The sequence below is a fragment of the Tamandua tetradactyla genome, chromosome 20 (genome assembly GCF_023851605.1).
Source record: "Tamandua tetradactyla isolate mTamTet1 chromosome 20, mTamTet1.pri, whole genome shotgun sequence".
Classification (NCBI taxonomy): Eukaryota; Metazoa; Chordata; class Mammalia; order Pilosa; family Myrmecophagidae; genus Tamandua; species Tamandua tetradactyla.
In genome coordinates, this window is record NC_135346.1 from 26,163,666 (window position 1) to 26,186,699 (window position 23,034).

Sequence of the window (23,034 nt, forward strand, 5' to 3'; positions counted from 1 at the left end):
CTCATTTTCTCAAACAAGGAGAATGAATAAAAGACTTCTCTCTTCCGAATGTACTGCTATTCTACTGCAGGGGCAGAATACATCCCATTTTCTTTTGTTTCAAGACAAACTGTCAAGTGACTAAATCACAACATTTGGATAACTCTCTACTTTTGTATTAAGACACACACACACCATCACACCTTTACCCCACATTTCTAGCATTATTCCAATCGCACTGTCTGTATGGCAGAGACAGGGAAAACTTCCTGGAAAAGGTGATGCTTGATCTGTGTCATAAAGGATGAATAAGAGTTCTGAAGATAAAGGAAAGGGAGTTGTTGTGAATAACATAATACAACAACATTTCCAACTGTAAGTGAATAGTTAGTAGTTTTTATTTTTCCTTGTATGTATAATATCAAGAAATAGCAGCAGATTTAGGGGGGAAGGGATAACAAAGGGTAGCAAGGATACACTTCATGCCCAGAAAAACATCTGCAAAATGCAAAATAATAATGATAATAATTATAGTGACGGTTGTATTGGTTAATGGATATTATTAGCTACTATTAGCTACTTTTAATAGTATTAGCCACTTTGAATGGAGCCATGTGTCAGACATGGTGATATACACTTTACTGGTATTTCATCTACGCTTATAAAATCACCATGGAGATTATTACCCCATTCAACTACCCGGAATGAAAGTTTGGTTCATAAAAGCTAAGTATTCATAGCTAAGTGGCAAGACCAGGAATCAAACACAGATCTCTTTGGAAGACAGCCCAGTGGTTAAGAGTCTGGGCTTCAGAATGAAAGGAAGGGAAGATATATCCTAGGAAACAAACCTCACCTAGACTTTGTGTGTGTTTCTTTTCTAAGTCATAAACGTGCTGCATTCCATCATCTCCCCAGCCCCTTCTTTTTTTTTTAAGAGAACAATTTCTTGTTATAGTGAACCAGAAATACAAGATTCCACTGAAACTGGAACTGACAGAATATGCTGAACTTATTCAAACCGTTAAAGGAAACAAGAAGTGGGTTAAACAAAGTCAGTGAGTGCGAGAAGCCCAAGATTGGTTTGGAATAAACATAAGGGCATTTCTGCCTGCGTATCTTCTGACCCCTCCCAGCAGTTAGTCTGCCCTCATTCTCCCACCCCACGCCCTGCTGAAGCATCTGCCAAACCAAACGGCTCCTTCCTCCATATTACAGTTGTAGACCAAGCCAATAGTACCCGCTGGACATGATACAAAGCCAAGCGGAAACTCTACTAATCTCATTCAAGGACAGAAAGCACACATGCCCAACCCAGCACACTGGTTATCAACTATGTAGTGTCAACACACATAGTAATAATCTCACCAGATCAGAGCTGCTACCACCTGAAACCTGTTATGTGGCCCTGCAGCTAAGTCATTGTGCTCAATTTGCTAGGTTAAATGCAGTAGAATGCATTTTTGAGCTTCAGATTTTTGATATATTCTAAGAGGACACTGAAGATGTAGGACTATACCTCAGCAACCTAGACATTTGGGAGGAACATTAATCTCCCAACTACACTGATTGTAAAGTGTACCCTAAATGGTCTTCCTGGAGGCACAGGGATGAACAAAGGAAATGTTAAAATGTCAGAGCATTTATGAGGGGAGGCAGGGAAGAGGGTGTCCTAGCCACAAAGCCAACACATTCTTATTTAAAGAGAAGTCTGGGCTGGAAAGAAAAAAAAAATATATATATATATATATATAATATAAAAAAACCAAGTCAAAGGAAAAACGGGTTTCATACAACACAGTATCAAAAAGTAAAAGGAACACACTAAATGCACAAACTGGTGGCAAATCAGTTCACAGCCTGTTGTGATAGGTCCTTCCAGCATCAATCAGTTTTCTTCTCATCTGTTTTCTCAAGGTTATTTACAGATATGGTGACTTAAACAAGAGTCTCTCATGGGAGGGTGGGCAGGCTTCAATCATTGGTTTCAGGATCTGTCTGTGCCATGTAGGCATCCAATTCTGCATCCAGGTGTCTTTTCGTTTTCGACATGTATGCATCCAACTGGTTGTCCAGCTGCTCCTTGGTCAGCACAGGGCGAGCAAGGGCTCCTCTCCCTTGGCCACAGCCTCTGCCTCGGCCTCCAAAGGCCCCTCTTCCCTGACCTATCATACCCCGACCTCTACCACCGATTCCGCCACAACCCATAGCTCCAAGCCCTAGGCCCCCTCTCCCAGGACCTCCACGACCTCGAACACCACCTCTTCTTAAGCCCATTCGGGGAGCTACGGCTCGTCCACCTCGAAGCAGGTTTTGACCTCAGAGTGACATCCCGCCCCTAAGGAGGGTTCTTGTGGCGCGTCCCCCACGTAGACCTCCTCTGGGCAAGCCTCTCTGGATTATGGGCAGGCCTCGTCCTCCGATTGCACCCCTGGCCAAGGTCCCTATGGGTCGGCCTAACCGTGCCTGGATGTTACTCTTACCCAGACGCTGCTTTAAGCTCTGCTTCAGTTTTAATGCTGCCTGGACAGAGGGTCTATTCTCCATCTGCTGGGCCAGTCTTCTGTTTCTGGCACTGGCTAGCTGCTATTGTTGCTGCATCGAAGCCCGAATATTCACTGGCATCGGTTGTTTGTTCTTCAGCATATTAGTAAAGCTTCAAGGTCGAACAAAATAGATGTTTAAATAAAAGCTTTATTATAAAACATTTATTGGCATTTTCATGGCTTGCTAGATCAGGAGCTCCAGATCCCACGAACTTTTAAGTAAAGTGGTACACTTAGATCAAGGCTGATGTGGGTTAAAGACTCCTCTGTTTCCACAAACTTGCAAGAATCAGAAACTGAGAAATGCAGCTAAGTGCGGCACAGTCAATCAAAAGTGATAACAAGGGCTCAGGTAATGGCTTTTAGAGAGGTAGAAAATATGAAAAACACGCAATAAGCAGATATGATGACAAGAGACAGAAAATGTAGTTTCAAAGACAAATGAAGAAAACCAAAACCTTGGAAGACCCGAGGGTGCATTCTAAGGGCAAATATGAAGAAGGATTAGAGTACCTTCAAAGCCATACTAATGGGATATACAAACACCCATATGCATTTTAGGAATATATCACATTTTTCTATATTTATTCACTTAGTTGCATGTGAACATGGATAATTAATTATAGTACTGTACCCTAAAAGACAGAAGCACATATGTTTCAGAAATGCAAAAACATATATTAAATAAATCTTAGTGGTCTATCATCAACTTAATAAAATGACCAAAGGCACTCAATGAATAAAGCTCCTCGAGATAGAAACTGCCTTTAAACACCTTTTCTCAGTTTTGAATGATCACCTTTTCTGGCTCCATATGATTACTTCTGATAAAGTTATATTAAGTGACATTAGCTGAATCATTTAGGAGCTTGTGAAGACACTTCTCTATTATTCCTGCCAAGGTAAGTTTAATGAAATGGAAGAGAACACGTAATGTTTACAGAATACAAAACAAAAACAAATTAAAAGCAGAATGGAAAGAAAGTGAAATGGAGCAAAGCAAGTGCCTCTTACAAGGTCCAAGAACAACATTCAAGGGCCTTTGGACAGATTCAAGGCTTGCTACCTGCCTCTTACAGGCCAAACACAACACTGCTGGCCTTGGACTGGGCAACAAGCCAACTGCAGCCAGGGTACCATGCTACCACGCTGCACCACCCCTGTATCAATGTAAAAAAAAATGTGAAGAAAAGGGAGGGTGTGAGGAGTCCTTTTCAAATACATCCCACCAGATAAATGTTTCAGATAGCTTAACATAAATAGCTACTGATAAGGGGTTTTGAAACAAGAGGCCAATTTGTTTTGTGTACCACATAAGATGCAACTAGGAACAGAGGTCTGTAGCCTTCTGTTGGTATCTAGTTAGTTTAAAACCGGTTTTTGTGCATTGGACCCCAGGGCCAATTTAACAATGTTTTCTTATGAACGCGCTGAAGTTGCTGTTGGCTGCCTCACCGCTCATTTAGAGACATCTTGGTGGTGCTTTTTAGAACAACTTTCGGTGCTGATTGTGCAGCCATCTTCAAATCCCGAGAATCGCAGAAACGCACCGAAGGAAACGGACGCCAGTGCTCCTCCCGGGGCGGCCACCACGGCTAGGCAGGCAGGCCGGGGACCGGCCGAACCCGAGTTGACGGCGGGGGAGCTCGGGTTAACTTGGTGGGCGGTTGATTAGATACGAAGGCGGTAGGTTGCTAGGTTAGCTCGTGGTTGTCCTCGGCTGTTTGGCCGGCCGGTCTCTCTGCTCACCCGGCCTGCCCTTTCCTTCCTTTCGTCCGTGCTACCACAGCTGCCACCAACTCCCGCTCGGCGTCCAAAACAAAATGGCCGCCACGCCCGGTGCGGAGTGGGGCCGGCTAAAATGGCGTCGACGCCATTACATCCCCCAGCCCCTTCTTGCTGAGTGGTTCAAAGCCCTCATGATCCATCCCCAGGATGGACAGCAACTCCGTGTCTTTCTTCTCTACTCTGACCCTTCCATACCAGCTCCCAGCCCCTGCTCCTACTCACAGATCAGAGCTCTGCGGTGAATCCAAGAAGAAAACCTATTGTATTGGATGACCAATGGGGAAGTCTGAGAAAAAAACATTGTTGAGTTGATGGCGGCTGCAGCATTAACAGCAGTGCCCTCTAAACCACCAAAAAGACTTTTGAAATAAAGAATTAATGGATGCCAGAACCAGCATCAGGCCAATTGGTGCCAGTGGGGTTCTGCATAATTTAATGTTATACTGTCAACTATAAAATAACTTCGGGCAAATGTCTAAGTTTCCTTTGAACAACACGAATCTTCAGAAGTGACAGGAGCAGGAGAATGGTGGAGCAACGCCAAAGACACTACTAATAAAAAATGCATGGAAAGAGTTTGAATAAAGTTGTCTCCAAAAATGTAAAAGTGGAAAAAAATGTATTTCTAAATTAATATTTCTCCTGCAGCATGTATATATGGTGAGCTAATAATTTTAGTATTATATATAGGCAGTAACTATTTCAGTTTCAAAAAACTTTTTTTAAAATCTTATTGTCTTTGGAAAAAAAATGCAGATCATCCAAACTTCAGGATTGCCTTATATTTGAGCACTGAAGGTGTCTAAGTTTCCTGGCTGCAATTACAAAGACCATGAAATGGGTGGTTTAAGCAACAGGAATTCATTGGCTTATAGTTTGAAGGTTAGGGAGTCCAAAATCAAGCCATCCACAAGGTGATGCTTTCTCCCTTAAGACTTCGGCATTCTGGGTTTTTCTATCATGTGGCAATGCACATGGCAGCATCTTCTCTTTTCTCTTCTGGGTTTTCTCTTCTCTTGACTTGAGCTTCTTTCCCTGATGTCTTTCTCCCTGTAATCTTCTCTATAAGGTTCTCAGTAACAGAATGAAGACTCATCCTGATTCAGTTAGCAACATCTTAACTAAAAATAACATCTTCAAAAGGTTCTATTTACAATGGGTTCACAACCACAAGAATGGATTAAGGACATGTTTTTCTGAAGCACATATTTAACCTACCACAGGGGGTAAACAGCAGACACTAACTTCAGTCTTACTAATTAAATTGTGAGACATTTCTTGAATACCCTCTTTATGCCCAGCATCAAACTAATCCTCAGAAACAGGGAAAGGTATAAAATGCTCTAGAACAGTGATTTGCAACAGGTGTTCAAATAAAAGCATTTATTGCCTCAACACCACCTATGCATACCAGGCCTGTTTTTTTTGTTTTCCTGTTTCAGTAAAACCTACAGTCTATTTTGGTACCAGTTTAATGATATACTGTGCCTCTTCTCTTTTATTTGCCCCAAGTGATACACAACTCTATGCAGCACTGCATGACCTGCTCAACTCAACATCCAACAGACATGGCTTTATGAAAGGCTCAACTATAACAAAAAATCAATTTAAACACTATTATTGATCCTTATTTGACAGTCTACTTCTGCTAGGGATCCTGGTTGAGATCACTGTCTAGAAGCATTCAAACAGAAGGATGGATGCCACCACTTCCTGTTCGGTCGAAACCTCTGCACCTAAAAGTACTCACTCCACTGGCCTGTCACACTGCCTGAGGTTCATACCATGAACATGATTCCATGAACCTTAAAAACATCAAGCTACCATGAACAAAGCATTAGGTATTTTTAGTTGCTAGAAGTGTCACTGAGAAGGGAAAATCCATTACCTGATTGAGAATAATTTGTAAATGGTATAATCAGCAGGCCATGAGCAAAGACTGAAGGAATGTAACCTAGGATGCTGGGTGAGTTCGAAGAGGGGAAATAGTATAAGGACAGACTGTGCCTTCCCAAGGAGAGGGGGCCCTGCCCTGAGGGAAATAAATCTCTCAGACGCACTGAAGAAAATAAATAAAGCATAGCAAAAGGAGAGATGAACAGAGGCTGAATTCGCACTGTACTGACTTCATGGCTCTGTCAAGAAATGTCTAAACTAGAGGCATCTGCAGGATTATGCCTGCAGATCATTTTCCCACCTCTGATTAGATACCTCCTGGTCCAACTCGGCTACTTGTCTAGATCAGTATCTCACTGTGAATGAATCCTGACAGCTGCTGCTCTTTACCCTACCATGATGCTGATGAAATCTCAAGCAAAGAGTACCAGTGAAGCAATTTATTCCCACCTGCTGGCCATCTGCTCTTTGGCAACAGGTAACAGGATCATAGAGAAAAACAGGGAGGTGACATCAAAAGAGAAATGATTGAATATGTCTGGATTAGTGTATGGGAATAAAATAGTCATGCAAATTTTGCTGTACAAGCTCATTTTGGCCTAAAGGCATTGCTTTTCTGATCCTCTCTTCTTTGGCACCTCTATCACCCTTAAACTCCCTTTGTTTACTTGCTGGCTTACAGAGTTGAGAAGAAGAGAAATTGCTCTATGGTAAGCAGCTACTTTGTCTTCAAACCAGAAGTGGAGGTTCTACAGTGGAATTTAACATGATAGCTTCTGATTCTCTCAAAATTACGAATTTAGTCACCAGCAGAAATGAGAGACTGAGATCCTTAAGGGAAACACAGAAAAAGCTATGGCTCCTGTTCTCAAGGAGCTACGATCTGGCTGGAGAATCAAAGATCAGGGATGAGAAATGGGACACACATGCCTCTTCTCACCCTCCTGCCCCATGGCAGGCATTACTAGCTGATCATGGTAGCCTTTTCTACTGAGCTCACAAGCATCCTCAGAATCCTTTGCAACACAGCACTTCAATAACCACTATGGATCTTTCAGAGGTAGTGCATGATTTGGAATATATTTTAAATGTCCACTCTCTCACAATTGTGAGAAAAACAATGAGAATATATCAGAAGATATGACTGTGAAATGTCAGGGTTTGGGGTACAGTTGAAGGACAGTAGGAATTCAGAGGGAAGCCTTATGAAATAAGAAGGATTTAGACTGGCTGTGGACATTGAGGTAGAATTTTCAAAGTGGAACAGGGGTTAAACTTGTTCACCTGTCCCCAGGATATAACTTTGAAGTGACCCAGGCAAGGAGCCAGCAGGAAGATTCACATTTTCTTTCAAGGCCTCCTAGAGACCTGGGCTCTTCCTGACTCTGATTAGGCATGCACTATGCTGAGACAGTACCTGCAGCCCCATAAACTAGGCTTCACTATGTCTCCCCACTCCCTGGCTTGGAGCTGGCTGAGTCACTGCCAAGATGCAACATAGTACACCACAGTGACCCCAAGCCTCGGTCTTTTATGAACAATCTTAACCATTGTTGCCAGATCCATATATGACCTTTACTATTATTTACTTAATATTTTATTTAAAGCAACTCACTTTTATTTAAACAAATTCCTTTTAAAACAGAAATGTTAGATCACCACCCCTAAAGAAAAAGTGATCTCACATGCCTATATCCATTTAAATAAGAAATAACTTGAGACCAAAGGAAGAAAGATTAATTTTGTCCAGAACCTAAATTTTCTGTAGCACATAATTTAACTCAACCTGTCTGGATAAGTCATTTAAACAATCTGAACACAGGGAGCCCAGAATGAGAATGAGAGCCTCTAATCCTGTATAGCCTAATGTAATGCCTGGATATATCCCAGAGTACATTAAGCAGATCATCAAAAAGTATTGGCAAAGTCCATTGAGGGATGGGAGAAAAATTATGGAACTATTGAACTTAACCACCAGGGAAACCCCAGATACTGTGTCAAACATTAGAGACATTCAAATTAATAGGCCAAGCCCTTGATCTTCAGGCTTGTTTTTGTGAAGCTTATGTACATAGTGCAGAAGCTTAGTCTACCTATAGGTATACCTAAGAGTCACCTCTGGAGGAACTTTTTTTGTTGCTCAGATGTGGCCTCACTCTCTCCAACTCCAACTCGGCAAGTGAAATTATTGCCCTCCCCCTTATATGGGACATGACATCCAGGGATGAAAGTCTCCTTGGCAGCATGGGAGATGATTCCCAGGGATGAGCCTGGCCCTGGCACTGTAGGATTAACAACATCCTGACCAAAAGGGAGAAAGAAGTGTAACAATTAAGGTATCAGTGGCTGGGAGAGTTCAAATAGAGTTGGGAGGCCACTCTGAAGGTCATCTTTTTTTTTTTTTGCAAGCTTCAGTTATACATTGCTACCTATAATAATTTGCCAAATCCCAACCAAAATCATCCCTGACAATCCTAAAGAATACCTAGGGCATTATATAAGTTTCTACAAAGGTTCCATGCACTAAGGTAACTTTTTAGAAACCTACAACCTCCAGATGGGTCCCTGGATCAGATAAGTCCTGAAACACAGAGGGGCGAGCCTCTCCAGAACATCAGCTAGTTCCATCTCTCTACCCCATATTATGAACAGCCCCTTCCAACATGAAAAAGTTAGAATGGGCATAGCCCAAATACCCCTAAAGAGTGGGAGAAAGATTAACGGTGATGATGGAGTTATACAGAGAAGGTAGTGTTTAACAAACAAGTATGACTGCTGAATCATTATATTCATATTACTTTTAGCCTTCAGTACCTTAGAGCAGGTAGAAGTAAAAACCTAAACTTGTAAAATTGTAATCATACCAAACTCTAAAATTTGTTCTACAACTAATTGTGGTGATGTACTTTGAAATTTATTGCTTTATTGTATATATGCTATTTTTTCACACAAAAAAAGAGTAGGATGATAGCAGAGAAAATAGGATTTAACAAATGAGTATGACTGCTGAATCATTATATTGATATTTCTTTTGCTCTCCAGTGTTTTGGAGCAGCTAGAAGAAAAAATAAAAAAATCATGGAACTGTAACCTATATCAAACTTTTAAATCTGTTCTATAACTACTTGTTAAAACGTCCTTGGAAATGTATTGCTTTTTTGTATATATGTCTTATTTCACAGTAAAAAGAAGTTAAAACAAATAAAAGAAATAGCTACTTTTAAAAGGGATTTGTTTATGTGCCCCCTAAAATATTCTCATTGGTCTATCTATACACTGGCTTTAGTGGTTGAGAGCAAGGTAGGTCTGAATTCCAGCTCCACAGCTTACAGTGGGGAGGCTGTAATCCTGTAAAGATTTTTTTCTGTACTGAATCTCTAAATTTTTTCATCTGTAAAATGGATAAGTAATAAAACTCAAGGCATAGTATTATTGTGAGGATTAATTGAGGAAATACATGTATTGCACTTAAATTACCAGCTATTGTTAGGGATTTATATGATATTTTATCCTAGTTGGAGAGATCTTTTGGCACAAACCATTTTCTATACCTTAGGGTACCAGGGTAGAGCAAAAGAACATGGGCTTGCAAACAGAGAGAGGTGATTCCATCCAGGCTTCATCACTTGCTACTTGTGTAGCCTGGGTAAGTTGCTTCTTTGAACTCTCAGTTACTTCATTTGTAAAATGAAGGAAATAACAATAAGTAGCTCTCATGGTTGAGGAATGTAGATGAGATCACAAGTATAGAGCACTGAAATGTTATTGTTGCTGGATAATGGAAATTCTTTTTATACACAGCTTATTGTTGCAGGATAATGGAAATTCTTTTTATACACAGCATTATGTACAGGTTTTCGTCTATGAATTTCTGAAAACCCAGTTACTGGCAGGCATTTGAAATTTGAAATCTCTAATCATTCCTCTGGTTTGGACCACTTTTCTTTAGGTAAAATACCAGATTCTCAAAAACAAATGTGTATCCTCACTTTCCATTTGAGCAAGCAGGCACAAGACTGTAATAAGAAGCAGAATGAGGGAAGCATTCAGAAAATTTCAAAACTTAGAGTCCAAAACCCAGAATCCTTCCCATATAACTCCTAGTTCTGTCCAGTTAAGGAATTTCTCTTCTTCAATTAAAATACAAATTTGGTACAACTCTAAAGATCCTTTATCTGATGAATCTGAGGAATCCAGCTCCCCTCTGCTATCTGAGGGACAGATCCCTTGTCTTAACTCCAAAGTCATCCAAAACCCTGCTTTTTAAATCTATCTCTTTGAGCCAGCAAAAGAATACACACCCCACTGCCTGAGAGACTGTCCTTTCTCCAATGAAAGCATTCACAGTAGCCTTTAACCCAAAGGGTCTCAAACGTAGCTGTGGGAAAACCTCTTTGAGGGGTGGATAGAGCAGCTCTGTCTCCATTTATTCCTTTGCCTTTCAGTTTAGCACTCCCTCACCAGCAGTAACTCCAGAATGGCTTTGCTGAAGTGGCCTCATGCTACTAGAAATGGTCCTGAGACCCATAACTCATTTCATAGCCACTGCCAAGGAGTTGTCAAATGGTAGTTCTTATGGCCACAGGTCAGATTTAAAGCTGTGACCTCAAGGAAATGCACATGCTTCACATCCCATTAAAAGTAGCTTGAGCTGGACAGTGGCCCCCATGGAATTCATCAACTTTGTTTTTGTTGCTGGACTACAACTATTGTTTGCATTGGGAAAAGAAAAGTTGCAGTCTTTTTCAGAGGCTGAGATTTGACTCAAAATATTTATTATTCCTGCTTAGCAAACACTCATTCATTTACTGCTACAAATCAAGCAAGAAGAGATTTAGCTCTATAATACAACCCAAAGAACCTAATGCAAGAGTCAACTCCAAAGAGTTCTAGTCTTGTTATAATACCTATGTTGATCATTTACAGTGTGGTCTTCAATGATGGGTAGCTTTCAATTTGGGTGGCAGGATCAACAACCAATTGGTATGGCTGTCTAGGACACTGTTGAGAATGCTATCCTGGGAAGAGGGGGCATCAATGATCTATGTCTTCCTTAGATGCAGGATTGGGAAGAGACTGCAAATATGCCATATATTTTATAGACTTCAGTCATGGAATATTTTCTTTCTTTCCTGAACTGTTGCCATAGCCTCCAAATCAGCTTTCCTGCCTACAGGTTTTCCACACTTCAATCCATTCCCCACTCTGCCACCCAAATCAGTAACCTAACATGCAAGTCCAACCGTGTCATTCCTCTCTATGGCTTGCATTGCCCGATGTCCTTAGGATGGTGCACAATGCCTTACACAATCAGGCTCTCCAGCCCCTGCTCTCATCACTCTCCACCATACACAATGCCCCAATCACACCACACTTCCCACATTCCCTGAAATGCCCTTCCTCTTTGCCATGTTGTTCTTCCTCTCTGAAATGGCTTCCCCTACCTTACTCCCCTTGTAAAATTCCACACACGCTTCAAAGCTCATTTCAAGTGTCACTCCTTTGTCATGCCATCCTGGATGTTGCCAAGACCTTTTGCTCATATGGCTATTGTGGTATTTTTTATGTCATGGTCTTATCAGTGAGGATCCTTTTCATTGCAAGTGATAGAAATCAATATAAAATGACAAAAAATACAAACTAGTTAAAAAAAAAAAAGGAAGGTACTGTTTACTGCTGCATACTAAAGAAAAAATTAGAAATAGTGTCTTTGGGCATGATTGGACCAAAATGCTCAAATGATGTCTTCAGGACTGAGCCCTTCCTTTCTAGACATTCTTCTTTGTATTAATGTCAATTCAAGTGATGGTCCTCACTTCAACTCCAAGGCTATATACAGGGAATTCTATTTTCTAATAGTTCTATTAGAAGATTCAGAATCTGCTTATCAGCCTGTCTCCAATCATCTGTCCACCCTGGACCAGCCACCATGACTAAGGGAATGGAGTTTGTTGATTGGCCAGGTCTGGGTCAGACTCTACTCCTGAAGATAGACAGGTAAATTGACTCAATCCAAACCATATAGACTGGCAGTGAGGAAGACTGGATTTGCGAAAGGAAGATCTGGGGTGCTATTTCTAGAAAAAGGAAAAATATAACAAATGCACACTCAAAAAAATTCATTTGACTTTATACTTCTCTTTTCCCCATCAAATTGTGTATATCTCATCCAGTCATGGTACCCAGTGGAAGAGCCTTCAAGGACAAGATAAGGACAAACACTTTTCCATAACTCTGTAGGAGTTTATGGGAGATCCATTTCAGTCTCTTGGGAACACGGTTATTAATTGTCTGTGTTTACTGAATATTTCCTCATTCTGTGAAGCAATTTATGAGTCCTGGTGCAGCTTGCAGAGACAAGCATTTCTCGAGCCCTTGCTTGACAAGCACAGAAGGGAATTTATGTGAAGTGCTCTGTGATATGTATTACGTTTACTTGCTAATGAAATTTATTCGAGTTTTTGTGTTTATTTATAGAATACTGATTCTGAACTGATGCAGTCATTAAAGAATGGCTTTTATGTGACCAATTTAAAATATTTAAAAACCTATTGTAGCAACAAAAGATAAGGGAGTTAAAATGAATTTTAAAAACAGAAACTTTTTTTAATGGCAAAAGACCAAAAAAGAGAATCAGAAATCTCTAGTGAATATAGTTGTATATGCATTGAACTTGGACTTTTATTTGAAATGATGTTGTATTTTTAAGTCTCAAACTGCAAGCAAAATCCATGATTATTCATGGGTAATCCCTGAAAAGTCCAAGAAGCTTGGATGAATGTTAGACTCAGAGTTAATACCTTTAGTGGTATTTTTTCCTTCCATAACTCCCTGAAGGGTCCTACTCTGTGCTTGACACAGTAGGAAAAGTACTGGCTTTACAGTTTTAAAGACCTGCATTCCAGTTTCAGCCTGCCATTTTCTGGCTCTGCTGTCAAGAATAAGCAACGTGCTCGAAAGTATGTGTGCCTACATTCCAAAATGCTCTCAATGACACTGATTCCAAAGTGAATATATGGCAATGCAGACATAGTTATCTACTGGCAGAGGAGCACAATATACATCATATTTATTCAGCAAACACATATTTTGCTCTATATAATTTATATGAATATATATGTACATATGTATTTACTCATTTAGTCCTCACACCAACACTTTGATGTAAGGTCAGATATTGTTCCCATTATATAGGTTGGGAAACTGAGGCACAAGGCCTAGTATCACACAGTCAGTAAGTGGCAGAGCACTGACACGCCAGACATCAGGTACTGTAGTCTGCACTTTTAACCTTGGTAGTGTCCTGCTGCTTACTGTGTTATATTGCTTATCTAGTAAAGTGGCTTTGGAGTGAAGTAAGTCTAGCTTCAAACTCCAACTTTACAACTTTTTAACCAATGACTTGAGCAAATTATTTCATCTCTTGGATCCTAGGCTTCTTCACCTGTTACAAAAAGATGATAATATCAGCATACCAATCCTCTAGCATCCTTGCTTTCAAATGTTAGGTTTCTGTGTGCTTACACAGGTACACTGATTGCAGACAGGGTAAATGTCTAACCTCAGCCATTGTACACATATGGCCATTAGGAGAATGCCCAAAGTAAGACACAATTCAAGAAAGTTCCCATTTAGCTTGGGTAGAGACAAAAAGAGAGAAAAAGGAAAATATTTCAGGCTTGATTTTCCAAAGCAAGTTTGGGGTTTGAATCATTCATTTGGGGAGTGTCAACCTGGTTTGTGAAGTGCTAACAATGGACCAAAAGTCTTATTAAGATTTCAGAAGAGAAGAACTATGCTACTGATCTACACATACAAGAAATATCAAAGTTAATTCAGTGTTCCCCTGCACAGAATAAGTAAATAATTATTGCCAAAATGATCCCCAAATAGTGTTTATCAAGTTATCATAGGTGTCAAATCCTTCAACAAAAGACAGGGAGGTTGCGTCCAAAGGAAAGATTCTGGTTCCAGTAATCATCTATCTGGTGTCTTCTGACAACCTGATGAGCAAATGGAATCATCTGCACAACCAATCTAATTGGTTGTATTGAGATGGCCCCAAAAAATGATAATATCTGCAGTCTAGGCTACATTTACAAAACCCCAGGAATCAAGATAATATGAGTATAAAAAAAGAAAGAAAGAAAGAAAATATAGCCACTCACTTATTTGTTTCCAAACAGTTGGCTAGTATATGACCTGTAGACACAGGTAGGTTCATATATACCCAAAGCCCATGCTCAATGATCCAAATACAAGAAAGAACTATTTATCTTTATAAGAACAAATTATTGAGCAACTATTTGCTAAGCATTTTACTAAGCATATTAGGTGCATTATGTAATATAATCCTTATAATAGTTCATGGCAGCAAGTATTACCATTATCCACATTATAGATAAGTAAAGTGACTCAAAGACATTAATCAGCTTTCCCAATCTTCACAGTTGGTTTATTGATTTCAATATTTTTATTTGCAAATAGAATAAACCTAAGTTCAAATTAAAGACTTTATCTCTCACACAGCAGGAAGTTTAGTTGGCTGATAGCTTACTGATGTTGTTATAAAACAAAGCTCCTTCATATCTCTCTGCTTCCCTATCCACAGGCTGATGATGAGATGGCTACAGCAGTTCCAGGAATGCTATGCAGAATCAGTCCTGTGGATCTTTCTTATGAGACAGAAACTTTCCTCAGAAGGTAGATCTCCATGCTCCTCTCCTTCCCTTTATGTCTCATTGACTGGAAATGTGTCACATACCCACATATTTCTGAACAAATTACTTAGGAAATGAAATAGGATTACCTTTAAACTAATCTGGCCACATGAGAGCATGGTGACATGGGAAAATATTGGCTATCTGATAGGAAAACAAAGGGGGGACTGTTAGCTAAACAAAAAACAACTAGCATTGCAACCAAGGAATGTCCAAAGGCAATCACATGTGTGTCCAATGCTAGTGCTCTTAACTTGTACACTGTACTATATGTAAGTTTAGATCCTACTATTCAGATCAACTAGAGGCCTTTACTCCAAAGCTGCCATTCCAGAGAGTACTGCAAAATTACTGTTAATTGGTGTTTTAGTTAGGGTACTTTAGAGAAACAGAATCAACAGGAAATATCCATAAATATAAAATTTATTAAAGTGTCTCACATAACCATGGGAATGTAGAGTCCAAAAATCCATAGGGCAGGCTGTGAAGCTGACGACTCTGATGGAGGGTCTGGATGAACTCCACAGGAGAGGCTCACTGGTCGAAGCAGGAAGAGAAAAGAGCCTGTCTCTTCTGAATCCTCCTTAAAAGGCTTCCAGTGATTAAATTAAGCACCACTCATTGCAGAAGACACTCCCCTTGGCTGATTACAAATGGGATCAGCTGTGGATGCAGCTGACGTGATCATGATTTAATTCTATGAAATGTCCTCATAGCAACAGATAGGCCAGCACTTGCCCAACCAGACAAACAGGTACCACCACCTGGCCAAGTTGACACATGAACCTGACCATGATAACTGGTCATCTTTGGAGATAGTCAGTGTTCTTGGACATAGGTCCTGTGCATCCAAACCGAGCTACTTGCCTCTGTTCTTGCCCACCTCCAGTCCATTTCTCACCAACACCAGAGTGATGTTATTGAAAGTTAAACCCAGTCATGTCATTCTCCTATTAAAATCCATCAATGGCTGTCCATAGTTTGTCCCCTGTCCACCTCCTTAGCTAGTTTCCCTCCCCTCCTACTCTAGCCATATTATTTTCTTTCACACCCTCCTTCCCATAATTTCAATGTGCTGGTCCCTCTCTTGGGAATTCTTTCCCTCTGCTCTTCACCAAATTAAGTCATCCTTCAGATCTCAGCTCAACCGCTTCTTCCTCAGGGAAGTTTTCTCTTACTCTAAATGGAGTTACATCCCCCTCTTAGACCATCTCATAGCACCATGTACCTCACCTTCAGAGCATTTAGCATAGTTTTATTTTACAGTTATCTGAGAGATTACTTGATTAACAGCATCTCACTCATAAGCCTGAAAGCTCGTGAGGGAAGGGATTGATTCTGTTTTTGCTTACCATCAATCACATGCCTGTTTTCTAGCATCTCTGACACACATGGCAGATGCTCAGGAAATTCTGGTTGAATGAAGAAACAAATTAGAGAACCTAAAAGTCCCATTCTCTATTCTCTTGACCTCTTCACTACTGATTCTCATCTGTTTTCATTTCCACTTCTAAGTAGATTCATACCATGACCTCCTGGCTCCCAAACACTCTTTCTGCCTCCTTTGGTTCTGCATACTCCATGGAGTTGGACTCAGCTCCAGGATCTTTGGAATCCATGCATAGTGTGACCTGATTTCTTGGGCTGGGTCTAAAAAAAACTGCAATTTTCTCAAGTCCTTAAAATGAACTGTAAATAACAAACAAATAACCAAGTAAATACACTAGAAGTAAGATAAATGATCAAGAACCCAAACTTACAATATATAATTGTGAATTCTTCGTATATTAAGTATGTGCCTTGTTTGGTTACTTAACGTTTCTGAGCATCAGTTCTTTTATCAAAAAATGGGGATAATGATATTGATCTCATTTTTCATGAGTATTCAATAAACTAATTTATGCAAAACATTTGGCCCAGAAACGGCTGCTATTATTAACAAACCAAATTCCTGTAACTACAGAAATGTTCTTCTCAGAAAAGTTGTCTTATAAGGAGCCAAACTCTTAATAAAAGGATGGAATGTCTTAAGGTAAAAGGGGTTAAGAATTATTGTTATAGGGATTCCAGGCAATGGATGTAGTTAATATGAATAATTCACAAGATAAAGTGTGTGACTTTTTGAACTCAGTCTATGTTGTGCTCAGAGCTCCCACGGAAATTTTAGGTCCAACTGAATAGTGAAATCCAGGTCAATTCCTTAGTTTCCCAGAGCCCAGTCCTAGTAGTTTCTCTCCATTAAAACCTTTGTTGTGTTTATTAACCCACTCTCTTCTTCTCTATTAAAACTTGAAATTATTCTGTCACTTATTTTCAACAAAGAGCAGTTGTAAACAGCAAAGTTCTGCAGGTTTGTATAAATATTTGTTTTCTCCCTCATGCAATAACTGTATATCACAGTCAAGAAAAAAGTTTTCCAATGTCTAAGACAGAGTTGTAACATATAAACCATTCACCAACTTCTCACACCGGTGGCAGACATCACTAACCAATCAGGGTATTCTTGGCCACCAAATCCAAATAGGTAATTTAAATCCTTCTCATCACAGAATTCTAGAAGCTATATCACTCAATCAGAGTTGACTTGTGAGATGTAACCTATTCTCCACCATGGACCTAAGGAGATATTCTATAAGGGACCAGAAACCAGGTTATAATCATAGAAAGCACAAACGTAAACCTTTTAATGGCACTATCTATGAGGACTAGTCTTAGAATATTATTGCAAAGAACTACAATCCAAGAACAAAACATAATTTTAAAATAACTCAAGTTCATTATTTGCATTCCTAAATATCATGAGTGGGATATATTGAGCTCAGGAATACTTTATTTTAAATCTTCACTTTTCTGCCCACCACCCCACCCCACTTTCTTCACAAATGACTTCTTCCATGGCTCACTTGTCAAAACTCTTCAAAAATATTTGTCACTCAGCCCTAGAATAGGCCCTTCTTACCGTTCATGTCTTCCAATTTTGCATTACCAAAGTGCAAAAAGGCAGCCTGGAATGACACAGAATGGGAAAGTATTGAAAAGGGCAAAATTAGCATCACCTTTAACAGCAGGGGAAGAGGAAGAATTGGGAAGTCTCAAGATTTAGAATTTTGGGGATAAATCTAAACTATGATTCTAGGCCATGACTTCACTTTCCTTCCATTTTAGGAATCATCATTTCCTGTTGTCAGTCTGGCATTCACAAAAAGAGTCCTGACAAACCAAATCAAAAGAAAGCTTTGGCATAAGGATAGCTTATTCGAAGCTAATGCTCAAACTTCCCTATAGAGCCTGAGAAAAAAAGCAGCCACTTCAAATGATAAGAGCTTATTTCCTCCTGCATGGCCACCTTCTCTCTCTCATCTCTTCTTCATGTAATAGAAAAGGTAGAAGCAGAGAAGGAGAAAGACTTCTTAAGGGAGTCAGCCTTTATTTCACTTATTAAAGACACCCAAAATTAGAAACACATTTAAAAAAAACCCATTGACTTTTACCTCATCTCAAAAATTAAAGACCTAACCAATAAAAGATTCAATAAAAACAAGAAAAGAGGCTAATAGAAAATGCACTCCACAACCGTCATTTTCATAACGTTAAAGAAATCTTGATCTTCGCACTGATACGCAGAATTTGTCTTCTAACTTTGGGTTGTATAAATTTTCATACTGATATCCAATTTTATTTGAATTATAAAACTTTTCCAGAATATGTACCCAACACAGGTACATATTGAAACCAGGATAGCATGGCCTTCCCCAGAACCCCCACTCCAGTTCAAGCATTCATATTGTGGTCCTATAAGGGATGAACAAGACCGAGTCCAGGGTAAATGGAACCTCAGAAAATCTCACAGAAGGTTAGAAGCAAGTCTTTTAGGAGAGGGAATCATTTGAGTCAAGAAGAGAATGCACAGGGATTTTGAAGTCCACTAGACCTACTCAGAAAGAGACATATATTCAAATCAGCCAAGTCACCACTCATGGTTATAAGACCCCAACAAAAAGCTCCTATGGCTAAACTCCAACACCTCAGGGGATAACATGAGGCTTTCTCTTATCCTCCATCCTGAATCAGCTGTTTTGGTTTCTTCGGTTTCCTTTCCTTTGTCTCATACATGTGTGACACGTTCACTTCATGGGATAAGGCAAGAATTTTATGCCACAACACTGAATTTTTAAAAAAAAACAGATAATTTGTTATATCTTTTTATCACCATGATAATATAATGGTTAAGTTCATTTGTCAGTTTGGTCAGGTTATAGTGCCCCATTATTTGGCCAAACAAGCATTGGCCTGATTGTTACTTTGAGTACATTTCATGGATTTAAATCATCAGTAAATTGGTTGAATGTGTGGCAGATTACATATACAACTAACTGAGGAGATTGCCTTCAACAATGAGAGATGTCTTATCCAATCAGTTCAAGGCTTTAAAAGGAGATGTGATTTCAGCAGTCAGAAGAGAGAATTTCCATCTCTACTTCAGCCAGGTTCTACTGGGGAATTCATCAAGCACTGTGTTAGTTTGCAAGCTGCCAGTATGCGATATACCAGAACTGGAATGGGTTTTAAAAAGGGAAATGTAATAAATTACAAGTTTATAGTTCTAAGCCTAAAAAAAAACGTCCAATTAAGGCACCCAGGGAAATATACCTTAATTCAAGGACTGCCAACACATCTGGAACAGCTCTATCATCTCTATCAAGTCACACTGGTCCCTTGATCCTGGGCTCCATTGCTTTCAGCCTCTGTTCCTATGGGGGTTCCTCACTTTGCTACTCCCAGGCTAGCTTTAATTTCTTGACTCCCTTTGGCTCTCTCCAGGTTCTAGCTTACTTAACATCTCATGGCAATATCTACTGGGCTCCAAGCATCTCCAAACATCTGTGTTTCTGTTCTCCGAGTGTCAGCATCTGTGTTAGCTCTGCTGTGAAGTTTCTGATGGCTCTGTCATTTCTGTAATTTTTGTCATTTCTGTTTCCTCTTGTAAAGGTTTCCAGTAAACTAATCAAGACCCACCTGGAATGGGTGGACTTATATCTCCATCTAATCAAAAAGTGTGTCACATCTCCATGGAGATAATCAAATCAGAAGATTGTAATTTACAGTATTGAATTAGTATTAGAAGAAATGGCTGCCTCCACAAGACTGAGTCAGTATTAAAATATGGCTTTTCTGGGGTATATAATATTTTCAAACGAGCACAAGGACCTTCATCGGAGTTCCTGGCTTATAGCCTGCCCTATGGAATTAGGATTTATGCTCCCTACAATCACTTGAGGCAATTCTTATAAAAATCTCATAATATTTACAGGTATCTGTAATTCAATTTCCAACAAATTTAAGAAAGTCCCATCCCTTCTTTATAATCATGTGGTATGCTTGATGACTCAAGCCATTTAGAAATTTGGAGAAAGGCTCTCTGGTCTTCAAGTCCACATTAGTTCTCACTAGACACACTTGCAGGGTCGTTTGAATGCAGATGGACCTGCAGCTTCCCATGAAACTTGAGCATAGGATGCTTGCTAAATGGTGGACCCAGGACTTCTCATGTCCAGCCTCATGAATTAACAATGCTGCCTCCCTTCTCAGATTCTCTTTTCTTCCTAGGGTGTTGAAAGAAAGTGGACTACTGTTCCCCATAGTAATTGTATCTTCGTCAATAAAGTATTCAAGAATGTGTCAAAAAATACCATCAGAATAGCCTTCTGTAATTAAAAGGGTACAGAAGTTAATAAAAACAGATGACTAAAATAGTTCCCTTTCGCCCATTAAAATCTAGTCTCATTCTGCAACCTGTGCATTTCTCCAGGTTCTGTGGGAGGAAGAGGTAGGATGAGGCGTGAGAAAAGATACCATTTTCCTTTTCAGTATTTTCATAAATAGCCAAAAAAAAAAAAAAAAATGGAAACAGAGTGGGGGTAGGGGGGTATTGAAAGAAGAGAAAGCTTGGCGATTGCCACAAAAATATTAACTGAAGTAAAATTACATTACTGCAGCATTACATTAGATACTGTAGAAAGGGAAAGAAATGGAAAGAAGAAATTGGCTAGCCAATTCAATATTGCTCCATTCATAGTGGGGAAGCATTAGACACTATTTAAAACAGAAAAAGTTGAGTATATTATATAAAGGTGTTAATAAATTTCAGACCTTCCTAACTATCAAAAGATATTAAAAATTCAAAGTAAAAAGTAAGAAAAGTAAGCTCATAGTAAAATACTATATATATACACACCACATTGCATCACATAAAATAAAACAATGTGATACAGCTGAGTCTCTCAATCAATATACAGGAATACAAATAGGCTTAATGCATGCACATTTAAAAGTTTCTCAGATTGGTTAATAAAGCAAAATTCCACACCCAAGAGTCATGCCTGAAACAAAGAGATTAGGGAAGTTTAAAAGTAAAAAGATGGTCATATATATAAGTAAAATCCAATTAGAAGTAATAATGGAAGGGAAAAGTTCATTTCCAAGTGCAATGATAATAACTATTGTCATAGTAATAATAATACTTAAAAGCAAAATCCACATGGGAAGAATGGTAAAATATTGCTGAAAGACACAAAGATAGTGTTCTAGTTTGCTAGCTGCCGGGATGCAACACACCAGAGACGGATCGGCTTTTAATAAAAGGGATTTATTTTGTTGGTTCTTCAGAGGAAAGGCAGCTAACTTTCCACTGAGGTTCTTTCTTACGTGGAAGGCACAAGATGGTCTCTGCTGGTCTTCTCTCCAGGCCCCTGGGTTCCAACAACTTTCCCTGGGGTGACTGCTTTCTGCATCTCCAAAGGCCTGGGTTGAGCTGCTAGTGCTGAGATGAGGAATGCCGAGCTGCTAGGTTGTGCTACATTGCGTTCTCTCATTTAAGCACCAGTCAATTAAGTCAAAGGTCACTCATTGCAGCAGACACGCCTCTTAGACGACTGCAGATGTAATTAGCAACAGATGAGGTTCACGTACCATTGGCTTGTGTCCGCAGCAACAGAACTAGGTATACTCACCTGGCCAAGTTGACAACTGAATCGAACTAACACAGATAGACTTGAACAAATGGAAAGACTTTCCATGTTCTTGGCTAGGAAAACTCAGCTTCATAAAGTTGTCAATCCTACCAATGTTAATTTTTATATTTAATGAGCAGCATTTAAAATGCCATCAGGTTTTTATTTTTCCAGAGATAAAGTTGATTATAAAGTTCATTTGGGAAAACACTGAAATAGATGAGAAATAGGAGAGGAGAGCCTAGCCCTATTAGATATTAAAACATTTTTTCAAAACTATAAAAAAATTAAATGCTGTATCATCTATGAATAGAAAGACAAATGAAACAAATAGAAACTCTAAAGATACACATAATCATATGTGGACATTAAGCATTTAATAACTGAAATATATATAATTGAAATTATTCACTAATTTAAATTCAGCATCTAAAATGAGTTGGAAAAAGATGAATGTTTTAATAAGTGGTTGGGATAACTGGCAAATTATATGGAAAAAAGATAAAATTGGATCCATTCCTCACTACAAACACCAATATAAATTCCAAATGGATAAAAGATTTAAACGTGAAAATAATACGATGTAAGTACTAGAAGAAAACATGGATGAATTCCTCTAAACATTATAAACATAGGAGTAGAGAATGCTTTCCTAACTATGACTCAAAATCTAGACGCAATAAGGGAAAAGTTTGATAAATGTGGCATAAATTTTTTGAAAAACATATGTATAGCAAAAACTTCATAATTTAAATTGAAAGTTCTTTTCTAAATCCATTCTGTTTTAATTCCATAGTGTTTAAGTTTAAACCACTTTCTCCTGAATTTGACTAAAAAGCAGAATCACCTAAAGAATCTTTTTACAAAATACAAGTTTCTGAGTCCCACCCCAGGTCTCCTAAGCCAAAATCTTTACGGACACTGTCCTTGAACCTTTATTTTTATCAAGCTCCCTGATGGACTCAGGTTAGAACTTAACCCATCACTAGATTTTAAACCAATAGTGCTCAAGTTCTCCAAATCCATGTGTCCTTTTGATAAACATAAAGATCTCATATCTACCTTCAGTACTATTAATTTTTTCAATAGATACTG

At 39.2% G+C, this 23,034-nt stretch overlaps 1 protein-coding gene and 1 pseudogene across 5 annotated transcripts in view; both read right to left on the reverse strand.

The window, feature by feature from the left end:
• Nucleotides 1-23,034, reverse strand: part of PRELID2 (PRELI domain containing 2) — a 242,249-nt gene that overhangs the window by 73,774 nt on the left and 145,441 nt on the right. The window contains exons 7-8 of one of the 4 annotated variants that reach the window (XR_013166239.1): nt 17,889-17,934; nt 16,264-16,618 (exon numbers count right to left, since the gene is read on the reverse strand). The exons of 2 other annotated variants lie outside the window; for them this stretch is intronic. The gene's annotated coding sequence lies outside the window, so the exon portion shown is untranslated. Of the gene's footprint in view, nt 1-16,263; nt 16,619-17,877; nt 17,935-23,034 lie in introns of those variants that run through there. One more of the 4 variants, XM_077137309.1, reaches the window with a different exon arrangement.
• LOC143663934 (chromatin target of PRMT1 protein-like) lies at nt 1,718-4,492 on the reverse strand (annotated as a pseudogene). Its single transcript, XR_013166237.1, has 2 exons — nt 3,981-4,492; nt 1,718-2,635 (listed from the first exon to the last, which is right to left on the reverse strand). The product of XR_013166237.1 is annotated as a chromatin target of PRMT1 protein-like (transcript).